Source organism: Magnolia sinica, chromosome 13 (genome assembly GCF_029962835.1).
Source record: "Magnolia sinica isolate HGM2019 chromosome 13, MsV1, whole genome shotgun sequence".
Lineage (NCBI taxonomy): Eukaryota > Viridiplantae > Streptophyta > Magnoliopsida > Magnoliales > Magnoliaceae > Magnolia > Magnolia sinica.
The window spans coordinates 29,459,394-29,472,520 of record NC_080585.1 but is presented as its reverse complement, the minus strand read 5'-3'; positions in this window follow the sequence as shown (position 1 = coordinate 29,472,520).

The following is a 13,127-nucleotide window of genomic DNA, read 5'->3' as shown; positions in this document are numbered from 1 at the left end:
GGGTCATGTTGAGACATGAAAATTCGGACTGACTGGATGGTCAGAGGTTTTCCATGTCTGACTCATATCCCACCAGAGCAACCGATCCGATCAAGCATGTTTTACATGTGTGCACCTTGAGAAGGGAACAGCATTGGAACTTTCATATACAGCGTGTGATGCTCACTAGCATTCCACTCCGTGTCCTGATCACTTGGACCAGCCCTAAACTAGGGACGCGGAGCACCATGTAGGTGGCGAATGACTCAGCGAGGTTTTATTGGTGGGGCCTGCCATTTTTAAACATTCGGTGAATGACTCAGCGAAATTTGATTGACGGGCCTGTCCATTTTTAAAATTTTTGATAGGTATGTAAATACTTTTGCCATTACCTACCAATCAAATTTCGCTGTGTCATTTCACTGCCCTGAAATCCTCGTCACTCAGTCTGTGTCCCTCAATTGGTGTACTGTCTCCAAATATGATAAATTCATAAGCGGGAGCTATTTTTGGTCCACTCAGGCAATTTGTCTCTTTAAATATATGTGGTCCACATTAGACTTGTCATTAAAAGATCCAACAAATAGAATACTGCTATGTGTTAGCATGCTTGTATAAAAGCTAGATTATACATGGTGTGGTCCATCTGAGTACTGGTTTGTGCTGATCATTGGGGTCCATGTAGGAATGAGAGGTTTTACATGATGGATGAGTGAATGTAGAGGACCCTACTGCGTGGCATTTTAAATGTGGGTCCTACCTGATGTATGGACCGGATTTGTACAACTTGATACTTTGGTATGTGTAATGCAAATAGAGGTGGGCACGGGACGTCTCTATCAGGCTAACTGGATTCATTCGACTCGTTTAGATTTGACTCGATCCGAATCAATGGGTGAGTTGGTTCGAACCAAGTAGGCTTCGCCTAATCCGAACTCGAACCAAGTCGAGTTCGAGTTACCTAGTAACTCGACTCAAAACTTGATCCGGTTAGACGTGACTCGATCCGAAACCAACTCTCTAACCCTACCCGCCGCACCCTATCCCGACCCGATCCCAAAATCTCTCTCCCTCCTTCATCCTCCTCATCTTCCAAGCCCAGCAACTACCCACCACCATCACCCTCCTCCTCCTCTTCCTCCTCTCTCTCCTCTCTCTCCTCTCCACTCTCTCGGTCTCTCCCTCTCTCATCTCTCAATTCGACTCAGTGCCAATTCGACCCGACTTGGTACTTCTGACCAGATCGGACTCTGTCCGGATTAGTCCAGGCTAGATTGGACTCGGATCGAGTTAGGCATGCTGGATCGAGTCGAGTCAGCCCTAACTCGGTCCAACTCGACTCGATGCCGAGCTCTAACTGCAAATTAGCTCATTAGTTTCGGTTGCATGATTAGCCTTTTGTTTGTCTTTTCACAGAATACACAGGTCTTACAAGTTGGCATAATCCAGACCATTAATCTGTCGAATCCCACTGTGTATGGAGAATGCCTCGAAGCCTCCCAGATTGGAAAATTACAGTAACCACCGATATTAGGATCCTTTTCAGTTGAACTGCGAGCGACTGTTGCAGTTTTCTTCCTAACAATCTAACCAGGTGAGCATTATGAGTCGCCTGGGTTCACTGACTCAGCTGAGTCATCGAGTTATTGCGAACTCAGAAAGACACTCAAATGGGGTAAATTTTAATCTTTCAATTAGTATGCACAGTTTTTTTTTTGACTCAGTGGGGGCTAAAAAATGAGTTGACAAAGCAAAGTCCCGAGTTAATTCACTGAGTTCACTCATGACAGAATAATAAAGAAATATTTTCTATTTTAATAAAGAATAAAGAAAAAAGCCCTCAAATACATCTGAGTGTTATACTGCCATTAGCTTTCTGGAAAAAATGCTGAAATACACCCACTTGTAACCACTTGTATATAAAACTTTAAAGTCCCCCAAGCATTAGAGCCCTTTGAACAATCTGACTGTCGATCCCTACCATCCATTTGGTCAATCCACCTTCCATTGGCTACCATGAAAAAAATCAGATAGTTCTGAGGATTCTTTATTTTGGCCCCAACAATGCCCTGTAAACAGACGGTTTGGACCATTTACCATAAAATTGGCTCCAAGCATCAGCATGAGCTATCATTAGGTAGCTTCCAACATATAATACATGCATCTATCCACACACGCCTCTTCACATGAACACATGGCCAACATGGTACGTGTCGCAGGCATCTAAGCTGATGATCAAGTGGGCCACATACTCTAGATACTATGTGCAAAAATCACTTCACTCAAGTTATCACGGACCACATGTGTTGGCACTTCAGTTTGTTTTCTTTCTGTTAATGTAGTATGCGCGCGTGCCAGCATCGATAAAGCAGCTCGATCAAAACCAATTAACTTTGACCCTAAGCATTAAAATAAATAGATACGTCTAGCATAAATAAATATGACTAGATTCTGAGAAGACCGGTTACTTACTCAACCATTGGCAGAAATTTATAACAATTAAACAATAATTGGAGGATTAGGTTCTTCTTCCAAAAATAGATTGCTTTATGCCTTCCACTAGAACACTAGTGCAATCAAATAAAAGGAAAAACTCACAATCAATGATTAGGAGCAACTGTAAGAATGTATCTCTTAAAGAACTGTGTGATATTAGATAAATGAAAAATTTACTTTACGAGCGTAAATTTGGATTACAACTAAAGATTATGGCTACGAATTATCATTACTCTTAGGATAAACTGAAATAAAAGATAAATTGATAGATTATATTGTGTTGTTTTTGAGATTTTTGGAAAATTTAAGATATCTTGTTATGTTGAATTCCTTTACTATTTATAAAGTTATGTTGCAACTTATTCTTCTTGATCCTTATTCTATTACTTCAATGGCTATAATATTAAAAAATCCTTTATCTAGATATTTCTTTTTGTTACGTTTTCCTTTTGTGACTATTCTTAGGTCAGGTTCTGTCTCTTGGTCACCTCCTGTGTTTTGCATCTTGGACTTCCCGGCCGTGTTTCTCTCCTCTTGACCATGTGCCGCATTTAGATTCTCAGCCGTGTTTCTCTCCTCTCGACCATACGCCATAGCTGGATTTCTCGGCCATGTTTCTTTCTCCTCTCGACTGCGTGCCACACCTGGATTCGATATTTCCGCCGCTCAATTGCACGTCTTACAATGATGCGTGTTTCCATTCCTGATTTTCAGGAATAGATAGAAATAAGGGTATAACGTGCACATATTATTATAATTTTTCTAAGTCATGCATTGGTTTAGGAAATGAGTCACATTTTCTAGATATTCGAGTAGACCATCAAGTGAGCCACATACTGCAGATATAATGGCTCAAAAATCACTTCGATGAATTCATACAATTGACCATACATGTGTTGAATTGGGACCATTATTATTTTTTCTAAGTCATGCATTGTTTAAGGAAATGTGCGACCCATTAAACCTTATTAAATTAGGAATTTTATTAGTGTTATTATTTTTCAAGTTGAATCTAAATGCAGAGAAGGGTGTGAGGAGGAATATCATTGTATACCTGAAGTATGCAAAACCTTGAATCCATAAGATAAAAAAGAAAATTTAAAAATTTATAAATTGATAATGCTCAAAACTTCCCAATTACATCACTTATATAAAAGAACAAAATCATAATTAAGAGTCCTAAGTTGACTAAACTAGAATTTATCCAAAATGGTAAATTTTATTAAAATTAAAAATCCTAATTTAATTGTACTGGATTATTCATACTAATGATTATAAGTAATTCCTAAGAAGATTGTATATAATAAAACTCTAAACTGAAGTAAATACATCTAAATTAAAACTTACTAAAAATAGTAAGTTTTTCATAAAAATAATGAAGCCTTTTCTCGTGAAACAGACCGACACGGCCTGCTTATGGTTGGTTGACCCCGGATGGCTAGTTATAGTAAAAATTCATAGGTTGTGCATCTCGTAACGATACCTGGACAAAATGTTATGGCCGATTTACGGTTCACACTTCGAATGATAATTTTCCCTATCTAAAATAAATTTCTTCAATCCAGATGTGCTTGGGGCCCAGTTACATCACGCCCTATGTAGGACTGGCCCCAGATATGGCGGACTATGTCTGCTTCCATTCGGCCTTCTTTCGGTCCAGCTGTGCTAAGAATAGGTCTGTAGCTCGCTTTGCATTAAATCCACTTCCGATTGCACTCAGTCCATTAGCTGAGCTGGTTAGTATAACTATTCTGCCAGGTATGAACCCAGCACAGAGTCTTGGCACATGCTCTTTTTAGTCCAAGTACAGGTAGGAGAGAGAAATCAACGTAGATAACTAGAAACTCCACCAGCTCCCAAGTCTTGTTCTTGTATAAGAAATCCATCTCATCGTACATAACCGCCATCCACTTCTTAGCATCGGTGTCGTCTAATGCTTCCTTGAAGGTAGGCGAATCCCCCTCATCCATAATGAGGGAAAATACAACGTTTGAGTCATCCCTGTATCGCAGCGACATTTTATAATTTCTTGGTAGATTTCTTTTATAGGTGGTGCAATCACATCTTCCTGTACCTTTTCCTACATCTGATTTTTTTCAAGTGTTTCACATCTATCTATTTCAACATCAACAATTAATTTTTCGGCTTCCTTGTGCTCATCCTTATTATATAAGGAACCTTCATCAAATTTGATGTCATGACTAAAATATGATTTTTCGTGAAACCCGATCGTATAGCCTATACTCTTTCACTCCATCACTATACCCGACAAATGTATACTTTTTAGCCATTTGGTCTAGCTCATCTTTTTCAAGTGATTATACATGAGAGTAAGCGTTACATCAAATATGCGTAGTCCTGAGTAATCAACTTCATGACCACTTTATACTTTTTTTGAGATTTTACAATCAATCAGCGTAGACGGAAATCGATTTACTAAATAATAAGCCATGTTAACGGTAATAGAGCCATCGTATCTTATCTGATATTGTTTTCAATAAGTTTTGTTTTTGACTTTGTATTTGTTATTTGAATTCTGTTTCATTGTATTTAGGAGGATCTTTCTGTTTCCTTAAATATAGCAGTTAGTTTAGACAAGCTGTTATATTTGAAATCCTTAAATATTGATCATGGAAAAGCCATCATTGGGTGGCCTTTATTTCCTTCTCAATCATCTACGTTTCTCAATCTCTTTATGGTATCAGAGCAGTTTATTTTTTTTTCTATTCCTCTCTAAGCCACCCCCGTCATGACTACAAATTCATCCCAACCTACAATTCATAACACCAACGAACCAAATCAAACCTTGATCACCATCAATATCTCAGCTCAAGCCCCACTAAAACTCACCAATAACAACTACATTTCCTGGAAGCTTCAATTTCAAACCCTCTTCATCGGATATGATCTCCTAGGATACATAGATGGTTCAAAACCATGTCCAGCAGCCACTGTTACGTCCAACGCCACCACTACACCAAATCCTGCTCACATCTTATGGGTTCGACAAGATCAATTAATCCTAAATGCTCTTGTTGGATCTCTTTCTCCCACTATCATTCCTTTCATTGCTAGCGCCCAAACATCTAAAGCAGCTTGGACGATTTTGGCAGACACGTATGCTAAGCCGTCACGAGGACGCATTAAGCAGGTAAAAACTCATCTGAAAAATTTAACCAAAGGCTCTCAAACTGTTACAGATTTTCTGCAAACAGTGAAAGCTCGTGCTGATGAGCTTGCAATTCTTGGAGCGCCAATGGAGGAAGATGATCTCACGGAGAAAATCCTAGATGGGCTTGGGGATGAGTATAAAGAACTTGTTCGTGCCGTCCAAGCTCGAGACACTCCGATCACCTTTGTCGAGCTTCATGAAAAACTTCTGAATTATGAAGCAGCTTTACCCGGAACCAAGTCTGCACCTGCATACTTTCCGGCTTCGGCAAATCCTGCACATCGATCCAACAATGGCTGGTGTCCTTCCAACCTATCCAACAACAGAAACATTAACACGGGCTGGCGCCCGTCGCCAAACTACACCAATAACACCCTTGCATACAACACTGGACCAAACTCCAGTAGAAACACTCGGCCTCCTCGTCCCTATCTTGGTCACTGCCAAATCTGTGGAATTCAGGGACATACAGCCAAGAAGTGCCCATCCTATCGCCTTGTTCCTAATTCACCATCCACCATAGCAAGTGCTCCAACGACAAATTCTCCAACACCATGGCAACCTCGAGCCCATTTTGCTGCAAATACTTCGTCCAACAATCCAACATGGTTACTGGACACGGGTGCTTCTCATCATGTCACAGCAGACTTGTCCAATCTCTCCCTTCATGCACCTTACACAGGCTCAGATGATATCATGATCGGCGATGGCACTGGCCTCCCCATCACTCACACGGGTTCAATCTCTCTTCACACTCCCAACACCTCTTTTCAATTAAACAATGTTCTCTGTGTTCCTATAATGAAGCAAAATTTAATCTCCATCTCACAATTTTGTCTCTCCAATAATGTGTCCATTGAATTCTCATCTTCTTCTTTTATTGTGAAGGAACTTCGCACGGGGGCAACTCTCTTGAAGGGCAAAACGAAAGATGGGGTGTATGAATGGCCATCCTCTACTCCAATTCACTCTCCTCTGTTGGCTTTTTCCAGTGTCAAGACAACCTCTTCTCAGTGGCATCATAGACTAGGTCACCCAGCCTCTCCTATTTTAAAGCACATTCTCTCTCATTGTCAAATCAACTCCTCCACATCATTGACTTCGGATTTTCTATGTAACGCATGTCAGTGCAATAAAAGTCACAAACTTTCTTTTTCTAATTCTTCTATTGTGTCTTCTCGGCCTTTTCAAATCATCTTCTCAGATGTATGGACTTCCCCTGTTTTATCAGATCATGGTTTTAAATATTATGTCATCTTTGTAGATCACTTCACTAAATACATCTGGTTTTATCCACTAACGCATAAATCTGAGGTTAAAGATGTTTTTATCCGATTTAAAGCTATAGTGGAAAACCACTTCACACTCAAAATTTGCACACTTTATTCAGACAATGGTGGTGAATATTTAGCTTTAGCTAACTTTCTTGCTATCAATGGCATCTCTCATCTCACTACCCCACCACACACTCTTGAACATAATGGATATTCTGAGAGAAGACATAGGCATATTGTTGAAACAGGCTTATCTCTTCTTACCCATGCTTCCATACCTTTAACCTTTTGGCCTCAAGCGTTTGCTACTGCAACTTATTTAATTAATAGAATGCCCACCCCAACACTTGATCTTTCATCTTCTTTTGCAAAATTTTTTGGCACTTCTCCAAACTATTCAAAACTTCAAATTTTTGGATGTTTATGCTACCCATGGCTTCGCCCCTATTCCTCACACAAACTTGATGCTCGCTCCAAACCATGTGTCTTTTTAGGTTACTCTCTAACACAAAGTGCTTATCTTTGTTTCCATCCACCCACCTCTAGAACATATGTCTCTAGGCATGTTAAGTTTGTTGAGTCAGTGTTTCCATTTTCAAAAGCATCCACTCCTTCACCTCCTACACAACCAGATCTGGTGTCTACCTGGATTCCTCAACCTCTTCATGTGCCCTTGCCAGCAGCTGCTTCTTCACCAGCAACTTCGCCATCAGATGTCACCCCATTTGCCGTGCAACCTAATAGGCAGCCCTTGTGTCACGCCCCAAACTCGGAAACTGGGCTCACAAAATTCCCGATTGCCGAATCCGGCGCCGACAGCCTCCGTAGAACCCCATTCTCGGCTCCCAGCGCCCATTCGCCAGGTTCCGATCCTGGGATGCTACAAGGAGGATTTTCAACATCAGTTTGATTCGTAATAAGCATAACCAAAGGCATAACCCACAAACAACAACCAAAAACTCCATCACATTTTCACTATAATAAAAAACTTTACAAGTACAATGAGCATAAGGGAAATACAATGAAGATGAACAAAACTCCAAAAATGATCTGCCACGCGCCTAAGCCTCAGCGCTGCTGCGATCCAACGTCACCTGCACGCAACAGTCGTGCATAAGCTTATAGAAAGCTTAGAGGGTGGTGAAAGTGTATGCTTAAGGTGGTAATGCAGCTATACAGTATCAGAGTAATGCGGAACAAGCTGATGAATGCCAAGAATACCATAGCCGTACCAAGGCCATGCGGTGCAAAGAATGATGTCGGCCATACCAAGGCCATGTAATGCGAAATGCAAGTCAAGCATACAAATCCTCGTCTAAGTCCACATGTCAATACGGCTCAAATCTGGAATATCACCGGGGTCTAGTACACTCCAAGCCAGATTGCCGCCCCATCGCGCGCAATAAGGTGAGTGAAAAAGACCTCACTATCCGCCTGCCAATATCGGGCCCGGCTTGTCAATAGTGGACCCATTCCTCGAGCTGGTCAGACTCAGCCTAGCATTGTCCCCTACTCTCGGGCGGGTAAGGCCGAACCCCCTTCCAACCGACCACGACACAGTGGAAAGCGCAACCGTCTGGTAATCGGCACTCAGCGCTCATGCATCCACTCGGTCTAGACGTTGGAGCAACCTCCTGGTACCATAAGGGTTTAGGGACTTTCACCCAGGGATATCTATCGCACCCCATGTAGAACAGTATTTTCGGTATCCAATCCTGCCAACCACGATGCGTCTGTGGAGGCTACGGCCCTGATGTCGCTAGGGCGTACAGTAACCATATCACACAATGCGAATGCATGAATCACACTATCCAGTCATGCAGCAATCCTGCGCGTATCGTGCGCTCATGTAGGGCAACACCCCTGTACGGGGCCCCTAGACAATCTGCCCGAAGGCATATGCTATGATCAGTCATTTCTCATATCAAGCATACGTATGATGCATATGATCGTGAATCATGGAACTAAGCATGTTATATAGGATGGATGATAATCATAACAAAGATGGGCCTAGACGGCCTACACATCAGACGTATGAGCCTAACAATGGGCCCTAGGGAAAGTCATAATGCGGACATTTAACCACACTAGACTTGCAATGTGGACGTCAAACCGCCATTGCTCCCAAGGCATAGCCCGACGTAAACATCATTACATAACCCATATTGGGATCGTACATTACAATGGACCTTTGGTACATCCCATTGGGCCTTAAATACGTCAAATGGGCCATATCATATGGGCCTTATATTCATCAAGTGGGCCACATCATTGGGCCGCACCAATGGGCCCTATGTGCATTGCAATGGGCCATAACCCGTGGGCCTTAGAATGCATTAAATGGGCCTAATCTTATGGGCCTTATATGTATCAAATGGGCCTACTCACATGGGCCTTATATGTATCAAATGGGCCTTGCCAATTGGGCCCCATACGTGCATCAAATGGCCTCAACCCATAGGTCCCAATGCACCTTAATGGGCCTTAACCCATGGGCCCCTAATATATCAAATGGGCCTCGACCCATGGGCCTTACATATAAGTCGAAGTGGGCCTCAACAATGGGTTAGAAGTAGGCTGAGATGGGCCTCCCATCATCATTAGATTATTTATAATATAATATAATATATATATATATATATATAATATAATATTATATATAATATAATATTATATATATATATATACACACACACACAACACACACACGCACGCACACCACTCGCCCACCGTCCCTGGATGGTGGGGAAAACACAAACATCATAGCTGGCCCCACCGCCCGCCTGGAGGGTGGCCAAAAACACATGCATCACTGTGGGCTCCATGTGGGGCCCACCATAATATTTATATGTCATCCAACCCCTTGACAAGGCCACGTGGGCCTAGATGAAGGGTAGAAACAAATTTCATTTTGATCCTAAACTTCTGTGGGCCCAAAAGAGGTTTTAATGGTAGAGGTTCAATCCCACTGTTTCATACGGTGTGGGCCACCTGAACCTTAGATCAGAATCATTTTTGGAGTGGGCCCACTTCAGTGGGTGGCCCACCCGATGAATGGGTCAGATGGCAGATAAACTTCACGGTGGGGCCCACGGCTACAGCCGTGGGTGGCTGTACGCCAGCCCGTCCGCTGGACGCTGGGCGCAGGCAGCGCCTGCTGCCGTCCCTGACACAGCAGCGTTGCTGCTGTGTTGGTTTTTTTTTTGTGTTTTTTCATGGATTTTGCAGGTGGGGTCCACATCTTGCAAATCCACTAATGGCTCTCCATGCCTCACGACAGTCAAAACAAGCCCAATATTGGGCCTGTTTCAGTGTATAGAAGTGATAGAGGATGTTTCAATGGTATGCCCACTGTTTGCCATGTTATGGCCCGCCTGGAAGTCTGATTGGTCTCATCTTCTGGCTCAACGCCTAAAACCATCTTGGGAAAGGAATGAACGGCATGGATTTAATACATACATCAAGGTGGGGCCTACATGAGTGGGCCACCCAAAGCCTTGAACCAAGCTAGCATTTGTGTTTTCCCAATTAAACGTCCAGCGTCCAGAGATGCTGGACGGTCTGCCATACAAGGTGGCCTGCTCAGGTGGGCCACCACTGATGAATGGTGTGGGTACTACACATATAAGGTGGGCCCCACTTAAATAAAATACATACTACATGGTGGGGTCCATTCGAGCGGGCCACATAACCTCATTAACAAAAAATAAAAATAAAAATAAAATAAATAAAATAAAAGGGAGAGAGATAGAGAGTGAGACCGTGTGATGGAGGGACCCCGGCACTATGGGCCCTCCCTTGCACTAAATCATACATCAAGTGGGTCCCCTTACATGTGGGTCCATTAAAATTAAATCCAACGGTGGAGATCCCTTCTCCACTAAATTAGACGGTCTAGATGACCCAAAACATGCAAGGAAATAAACATCATGAGGGGTCCATGGAGAATGGCCCCATCATGGAACGATCATGATAATCCAAGTGGGCTATTGGCCACATCTTAGGGTCCAAAGTGAGATCCAACCACTGATCGGTTGGTCTCACTTGGCCCATCTTAAAAGCATCAAAACTATCCTATCAAAACACCCACCACTTGATCTTCTTGCTCCCTTGGCTTCCTTAGCTCCTTGTGCTTCTCTTTGATGGAGGAAGATGAGAAACGGATGGTTGAGATGAGAGATCTAAGGATGGAAAGGTGGGCCACACATGTAGCTTGGGAGGAAATGGGAGAGGCTCATACGTATGGCATTTTTGCTTAGGGAGAGATTGAAAATGAGAGAGAGACTTGTAAGGGAGAGAGAGAGAGAGAGAGAGAGAGAGAGAGAGAGTGATGGGTGATGGAGTGATGGATGGGAGAGAGGGATGGGTGTAAGAGACTTTTTTGACTTTTTTGGCAAAAGTTGTAAGAAAGGGTATGGGGGTTGTAAGAACTTTTTGACTTTTGGGGTTTGCTTGGGAAAGGGTGAAAAGTGATGTGTACTTGACATGATGGGATTGATGGGATTGATTGATTGATGTGACACCTTGTAGAGATTCTCTCGGGATTCGCACGCGCGGCGTTTCCTCGCACCGAACGCTGGCCCACAACTCCCAACCAGGGTATCGCCTCGGCGCGCAAGTCGCGGCATCGGAACCGCGGCGACGACGCGGTCGCTAAGGTACAAGCCCTGGGTTGAGTCGACTCGGGTTGTCGGCACGAGAATTCAGGTCGCGCGCAAATACCGGTTAAGGGTCGAAGGTTGCCGGAATTCGACCGGGAAGACCGCGGAAGCCTATGGAATGGTACGGTCTAGGATACGGGGCTTACACCTTGTGTGTGGGACCAACACATTCTAGTGGATCCTTACCCTCAGTCACAAACAGCCAATCTTTGCCACCTAATTCCACCATCATTGCATCCTCATCCGACCCACCTCCTCTCCATATCACCACTTCCATTCCCTCTACCCATCAACCAACTCACACCCACACAATGATCACAAGAGCCAAAAATAACATTCGCAAACCTATTCAAAAGCTCAATCTTTCCACTCAACTTTCTCCACCAACGGACACAGAACCCACCACTGCCACCCAAGCCCTCAAGGATCAAAAATGGCGTCGGGCCATGTCTCAAGAATATGATGCTCTTGTTCGAAATGGAACGTGGGAGCTTGTGCCTCCTGCTTCCAGTCACAATATAGTTGGTTGTAAGTGGATTTTTCGAATTAAACGACACTCTGATGGTTCCATTGACAGGTATAAGGCCCGCCTAGTAGCTCAAGGGTTTCATCAACGTCCTGGTGTTGACTATCATGATACTTTTAGCCCTGTGGTCAAGCCAACTACAGTACGCCTTGTGCTCAGTCTTGCTGTTAGTCGTAAATGGTCTCTCCGCCAGCTTGATATCAACAATGCTTTTTTACAAGGCTATCTTTCTGAAGATGTCTATATGTCACAACCACAAGGCTTTGTTGATCCTGATAATCCCTCTTATGTCTGCAAACTAAGAAAAGCAATTTATGGTCTGAAGCAAGCCCCACGTGCCTGGTATACTGAGCTTCGCAAATTTCTACTAGCCTCGGGTTTTCAGAACTCCCTTGCTGATACCTCTCTGTTCATTCTCAAACATGGTGGTCACCTTATCTATCTCTTGGTTTATGTCGATGATATTATTATAACGGGTGACAATGATGGTTTTGTTCAACAATTTGTGACTCTATTATCTCAACAGTTTTCATTAAAGGACCTTGGGCAGCTCTCTTATTTTTTAGGTGTGGAAGTTATCTCACATCCTCATGGTCTGTTGCTCTCTCAAAGGCGCTACATACTGGATCTTCTTGCTCGTACCAAAATGATGGAAGCAAAACCTGTTCTCACACCTCTTCCTACTTCACCACCAATCACTTTGCACTCTGGTTCTCCGCTGAGTGATCCATCTGAATATCGTGCCATAGTTGGAAGTTTGCAATATCTGCTACTTACTCGGCCAGACATTGCTTGTCCAATCTCTCCCTTCATGCATAAACCAACCTCAGATCATTGGCTTCTTGTTAAGCGACTTCTTCGTTATCTTTGTGGCTCAGTTAATGAAGGTATCCTTCTCTACCGTGACTCTCCACATGCCTTCCCTGCTGCTCAATTACATGCCTTCTCTAACGCCGATTGGGCTGGGAACAAAGATGATTTCACTTCCACCAGTGCCAATATTGTTTATCTTGGTCGAA